Raw genomic sequence first — 7,458 nt, 5'->3', positions numbered from 1 at the left:
TCATTACTCCCCCTTAATAGTACATACAAAATTTTGACTCACTTAAACTAATTCTACTCCCCCTTTGACAACAATGCCAAATAAAAAAGTAAAATACATACATTATATCAAAATTTGTCATAAAAAACTACATATATAGATAGATATAAGATTTTTGAAGTCTTTACAATTCAATTCTCAAGAAAATATCACTGAAATGAAAGTTTAACTGCTTGAGATCATTATCCCAAGTTTCTAACAGTGTCTCGGTGATCTCAACATGTGTCAAGATCTGAGCTGCAAACTCCTCCATAGCATCAACAATGCTCATCTCTGGGCTAGCCAAAATTGCTTCAGACCCTTGTATACTCTCTATAATATTTCAACTTCTAGAATTAACTGATTCTTCATCTCCTTCAAGGATCTTATCCGCTTCACGTGTTTAAAATCCTAAATTTCTAATATGTTCTCTAAGGCATCAACTGATTTACCAAAAGAAAAAGCGAAGTCTTGTACCGGTATATATGCTTCACTTATCCTTTCTAGTTCCTTCTCTGTATCTTATCTCTTTTTCTTTAAGTCAAAATATAATAATGATACTCTAGAGATAGTGGCCAAAATTTTGCCTCTAGTTTCTATTCCGGTTTTCAAAAGATCTTTGTTCACTGTTAAAGCAACCTTACCTTTATCAATTTCTGCAAACAATTGTTCTCCCCTTCTCTTCTTGTAATCTTTTTTTGCCAAAACATGAGCTGCCTCTTCAAGGGATTTAAGTTGTTCACTGGAATCAAAAAATAACTATCCAAGCTTTGCAATAGGGGTGGATAGATTATCTATATCAACCTTCGATAGGAGACTTGACAAAATTTCAACAACAGTTGAATGGTATCCGCTTCTCATTTCTGCTCTTCCAACCTCTTCTTTTGTGCTCGGGATTGCATAGCAGTAGCAATCTCCATTAATTCAGAGGAACTTAGATTGTCCATATCTATAGGACCTTTAATACTCATGAAATCCTCATCATCATCATCATTGATCAAGGTTTTCTTCTTCTCCTTTGTTTTCTTCTCTACATCCTTTTTCTCTTCTAACTTCTTCTCTGGTTTCTCTTTCCCTATCTTTGTTTGTTCCTTCTGTGTTGTTTTAGTGACCGGTGAAAAGTGACCTTCAACATTCCACACTCTGTTCAGTACCCGGTGCCTCCTCTGCCTTCTTTTCCTCAACCATATCCTTTTGGTTGTCATTGATAGCATCATTTACATTTGTATATATGGTTGCATTTACCGGTGGAGTTTGTGTTCCTGCGGATTGAGCATTCACTGGTTTCTCACTTGAGCTCCTAACAGTTTCCTTCTCACCTTCATTATTTACATCTTGTTGTTGCTCTTGGGGATCATCCATTTGTACATCAATATCTACTATATTTACATTATCTCTGGTATTGTCAATATTATCTGTGTCATTATTAATTGCATTACTAGTGTCATCATCATCTGGTATATCTATATGCTCAGTATCAATAGGGATCGACTCAAAATTTGTAGGCTTAACACTCTTAGGAAAATATTCTCCTTTTAACTTAATAGGTGTATCATCCTCATCTTCTTCATCTTTTTCTTCTTCTTTAGGGATGAGACCTAGTGATTTCTTTATCAAAATTTGAGTCTCCTTTTGGACTAATTCAGTATCACCTATTAACATTCTAGTCAGTATTTTCTTGGATCTAAGAAAAGATTTTGCATTTACTCGTGCATCTTCTATTTCTTCCTCACTAGCTTCTAGTTAAAAGGGTTTAAGAGTGTAATCAATAAATTCTTTATCCTATCTAATGGTGGCTTGCCATCTTGCATCAATAATATTATACAAAGTGTCTAGAATTTGCCCTTGTAGCTCAATGAGGGCTCTACTAAACTTGTCCATACTGAAGATGAATGCATCTTCAATCTCCCTTTGTTGAATTTTAGACAAATGAGTAAACAATATGTTTAAAACTTTATAAATACCATACTACTTAATAATTCTAATCATTCTAGTGAAAGAATCTTCAAGTGACAATATTTTTGTAGCTTCTTTACCTTTTTGAGTAGTCTTCTGCTTCTTAGCACTTGCCCTTAGTAGTCTCTTATCTTCTTCTGATTCTATTTCCTCTATGTATGGCATCAGTTTGTGATCTTTCTCCTTCTTTCTTTTTCCAGTTTGGGTAGGCACAACAGGAGGTTCAACAATTTCACCTTTCCTTCAGAATTGTATTTTAGACGGTTTCCCTCTTTGGGATTCAGTAGGCTTCACCTTAGTTTCTTCTACTTTCTTATTCTCAGATACTTTGGCTGCTCTAGTCTTACCGGTGGGGGTACTACTTGGTACACTATAAGTTCCACCTTGTTGAGCCTCATATTTGGCTCTTGCTGCAACTATCTGTTCTTTTGTGAATCCGACCTACTCAACAAATGCCTGTACCTCTTTTCTTAGTTTCTTTGCAATCACCAGTTTTGTAATTCAGAGTGCACTTTCAATAGTTTCTCCTTGTAGGTTCCAAACTTCTCAGCAGTGGTATCGACCGATTGAGCTAACAAATGATCATCATAAGCAACAAGTAGATCTTTATCTACTTCATAACCCATGGGCATTACCCATGTGGTTCTAGGAATAACAACTTCCATCAAGCATGTATTTGTGTCAACCATAAAATAGATAGAATCCTCATACTGATTGACTACCTCTGTCAGTATGTGTTCTCTAACATGCATTTCCTTCTGAAATTTCTTAAAATATCCCCATGAAATATCATCAAACTTGTTTTTTTAGCATCCTAATGTTGTTCTTCATCTGCAATAGGGCAGGCTTCCCAATTATCCAGTGTACAACACCAATACCGGGGAAAATGTTTCAGAAATAAAAGAATAAGCCCATGATAAGTTGTCCAAACCTGAATCTCAGCTTCTTATCTTTCTTGATTGCTTCCAAATTTGTCATTAATTGGCTTCTAATTGCTTCATAGAGATCATAATCAACATCCTCCTTAATCATTAGATAGGCAGTGTGAATAGCTATTGTTGGTATACTGTTCATTCTTCTTGATTAGAAAATTCTATAGCCAATCATCATAGATGAAAATTTAACAGCAGGATCATTAATTTCATTCACAGTCATGGCTCTTTTATCCCATCTAGATCAAGTTAACTTCACAACATCATCCTTACGTATAGACCTAAGCAATGGCACTTCACTGGTTGAGCAAAAGCTGATTGCAACATGGATTGCTTCCTTAGTGATTTTGTGAGGTTTGTCCAACCACATGAGCTGATCATGACTGTGACTCAAAACAAATCTCACCAACTCATCATCAGAATCATCAATGAAATTAATCGCATGATGAAAACCTTTGTCTTCTATTCTTTTGAACTGATCTTTCAATCTTCCCTGTTCATTACACAAAGATCTATATTGCTCATAGATAACTACAACTCCCAAGTCTTCAAGTTTGCAGTGATAAAAGGATCTTACATCCTCTACATGCAAAACACCATTCGGTACACCATATAGGGCAAGGATAGGGTCAGTTTCCTCCAACTTGTATGGATGTCATTTGTATTCAGGTCTTGCCCTCTCGGTCACATCAACAAGATGAGGTGTATCCATTTCAGATATGCAAATCACAAAGAAAAGAGTAGAGTATCTTTGATAAATACCTCTTTTTCCTCGGTACTAGGGTTTTCGACCTTTCAAAAAATTTTAATACTCGATCATCAAATCAAACTTCACTTCAATCGCCTCAAATTGCTGGTAAATGGTCTGAATGCTGCTAGCACAAACTTATCTTTTCTCTGCTCGCTTCTCCAAAATCTCTCGAGATGCAAAGTGATAAATGAAATTCAAAAATTTCTATTTATTTGCATTCTAACTACTGCAATAAATGCATTTACCGAAAAAACCCTAAAACAACTTAGCAAACTCTAAATCATATTACCGGTAGCAAAAACTCAATGAAATTTACCAGTTATGATCCAAAAACACATCAAAACATCAAAATGCATCAGAATATGCAGATTTAACTTACAGTACATCATCTAGGGGTTGAACTCAATATTTGACAATAAGCTCACCCCAAGTTGTAGAAACAACTTAGTTTGCTGGAGATGGATTCTCCACATTAGGTGAAGAATCTAATTCCTCAGATGGTTTGTCATCACTCTTGTTCTTCCAGGTCTTATTCATCTCAACTCTGGTTTCTTCAATATCAACCTTCTAATTTCCTTTCTGGTCTATAGGATGATTCACTGGTTGGTTCTTCTGTGTTCTGCAAAACTTGGCAATGTGTCTCGGTTTGTTGCAATGATATCATGCCTTTCCAAATGCTCTCCAAGGTCTTGAGTTTCCTCTACCTATTCTTCTTCTATAGTTCATTTCCATGTGTCCAAAATTGTTGCAAATTGAACAAGTTACATTGACTCTCTTTTCCATCTCATAAGGACTAGACCGGTTAACATAGGGTCTTTGCCAATTTATGTTCCTCCGATCAGTGAAATTCCTTCTCTAGTAACCAATAGGTCTTGAGTTCATGTGAGGTGCTGGATTGTTTGCTCTATATCTGCATTCAACTGATCTATGTTGTACATATTGCATGTATAACAATAACCTTCAAATATCCTAGGCACATATCTAGTATTAGGTCTATAACCAATATTAGCATCAGCTCTGCTTCTACAAACATTAGCAGTATGTCCTAGTTTATGATAGTTAAAATAAATAGGTTTGAGGATTCTGAGCCTTAAGAAAAGTTTTATCTTCATGCATGTCGCTCTTGGTACCAGAAGGTTCACCTTTCTTAGATGTATTGTATTCTAACCCAGATGTATCACCTTTCATCCTCTAAGATTGAATTTGTTCATCTAGCATAGAGGAGATCTTGTTGAATTTATCAAGCTTGTCATTGGCCTCAACAAGTTCCTTTGTAAGACCTTCATTTCTTTTCATGAGGGTCTCTCTAAGAGATACTGTTGTTTCAACATCTGACTGTAATGCTTCTTTCTCCTCATGCTAATGTTCATACAAAGTTGCATTCTCCTACTTGATCTTAAATATTTCATGCTCTTTATCTCAGATCTGATCCTCAACCTTTCTTCTAGTTTCAAGTTCCTCACTCATCTGGATTGTAAGTACTTCCAACTCTCTTCTTAGGTTACTCTTCTCACCATTCAACTTCTCCACTTCTTCAACCAGTGCATAAATGTTCACCTCATTTGAAGAGATGCTGTCAGAGATCTCCAACAATTGTTTGGTCAGTTCCTTCCTTTTAGCTAGTGATGTCTTATGCTTGCCTCTTAGGGTTTCTAACTCATCCTTGGTTTCAAAAAGTTCTCTAGTCATCACTCTATAGCTCATTCATTCACCCGTATTTTCCTTATGATTAGATATCCCTTCCAAAAAGTTAAGCCTTAAGGAAGTTAGGCTTTGATACCAATTGATGAACTTATAAGGAACTGAAGGAGGGGTGAATCCATGATAGTAAAAACAATACAAATCTGAATATTAATTTCACCAACTTAAAACTCAATAGGCATGTAAGAAATAACACCAAGTATTTAGTCACCACATAAATCATAAACCACATGACACAAGAGTTTATACGTGGAAAACCCAAATGGGAAAAACCATGGTGGGAGTTAGTACCCACAAGATCCACTATCTATAGTATAGAGATTTGATCGGTTAAGGTCTACAACATCCAGTTAGGGTCACACCCTGTTAGAAGTGTCTATGCTCAGTTAAGAGATTTAAAAAAAATGGCCTGTGAGGACCAGCCCTATTAGAAGCTACCCAGGTTACTAGGATTTGAAAACACAAGCTAATGTGTCACCTGGTTAGAGGGTTTAATGATCAAAACTGTTAGGATCTGACTACACCCTATTAGGAGTGACCTTGTAAGAGGATTTTCTTGGTGCAACTGTTAGGAAGACAACAAGTACAAATGATCTCAATATAACACCTTCTGTGTCTGATAAGATCCGCTTCAAAACATTACAACATCACAAAGACTTCATCTTTCAAATCCTCTGATCTTCACATTATCAGAAATACAAAATTCACTCATCACATATCTCACTATCAAGCTCATGTATATATATCCTTTCATACCTCATCACACAATTGAAATTATGATAAGATTGGCTAGAACCTTATTACAATTCCCTAGGTTCAATACATCTAGATAATCTTGCATTGTACACATTAGTTATGTCAGCCACCGACATAACAAATCCAATTTTGTTTTGTTTTACCGATCTAAGTGATTTTCATCACTACCAGTTGACTGTGTTTCTTGATCTCTGCCTTGTGGATAAAATCTCATTCATCTGATCAAATCTGCTCATGCGGTCATGAAGTTATCTTTATTTGATAGTCATCAACGTTGCTGAAAAACCTCATTCCTTCAACCTTCATGGATTTCACATACCAATTGTCGGTGTGAGACTCTGTCACTCAGTTTACCGGTTGAAGTCCTAATTACCGGTTTTGATGAAACTGTCTCTGCATTACCAGTTAAGTCTAGCCGATTGAACTATAGGACTTAGATGACTTAAAGAAACATAGTTGCCATCAATGACAACATACAAAATAGTCATCATACATAAATCTAATCTCTATGCACAATAGGCATATACCGGTTGCATCAAGAAAACACACATTACATTATATTACATTACATTACCGGTTGACCAAATGATCAAATGGAAGCACTATATTTTGGGCATGGAAAATATCATACACATATATCAAAAACCTCTTCATTTTTTGCAATCACAAGGAAAAATATAGAATGGTAGGCATCAAAGATGGCCAACCTATCTCCAATGATTTCATGTCAACATTCACCATAAGAAAGGAGGCACTAATAAACTGGTAGATTGTTTGTGCAGACCTTGAATTCTGGCTCTGATCATTGTGTTTGACTCATGTGGTGACAAAAAAAAGGTTAGAGTTATTTATATGGTAATGATAATGAATTTGATATGGGAGGGACTATCTATCCCACCCTATATTGGGGATGGCCCTGAAGTAGATCTAAGGAAAAGAGTTGAATGTAAGTGGCAACCTCCAGGTGAGGGATGGCTAAACCTAAACTTTGATGGGGCCTCTAGAGGCAACCCAGGGGTGGCAGGGATAGGATGCTCTATCCATAACTGGAAAGGAAAGGAAATTGCCCTCAGGGCTTACCCAATAGGTAACAAGACTAATAATTGGGCTGAACTGGTTGCCCTGCTGGAAGGCCTTAATATTTACAAAAAGATGGGAGTGAAGAATTTGGATATTGAAGGGGACTCATCAATTATTATCAATGCTCTAAGAAAAGGTAGTATGCCCAATTGGAGACTCAACTCTCTATTGACATGGGCGATTGAGTTATGCAAAGGTTTTGGGATATTTATGATCAATCACATCTATAGGGAAGGCAACAAAAGGGCTGATGAGTTAACTAAC

Source organism: Cryptomeria japonica, chromosome 6 (genome assembly GCF_030272615.1).
Source record: "Cryptomeria japonica chromosome 6, Sugi_1.0, whole genome shotgun sequence".
NCBI classification, from domain to species: Eukaryota; Viridiplantae; Streptophyta; class Pinopsida; order Cupressales; family Cupressaceae; genus Cryptomeria; species Cryptomeria japonica.
This window is presented reverse-complemented; position numbering follows the sequence as displayed.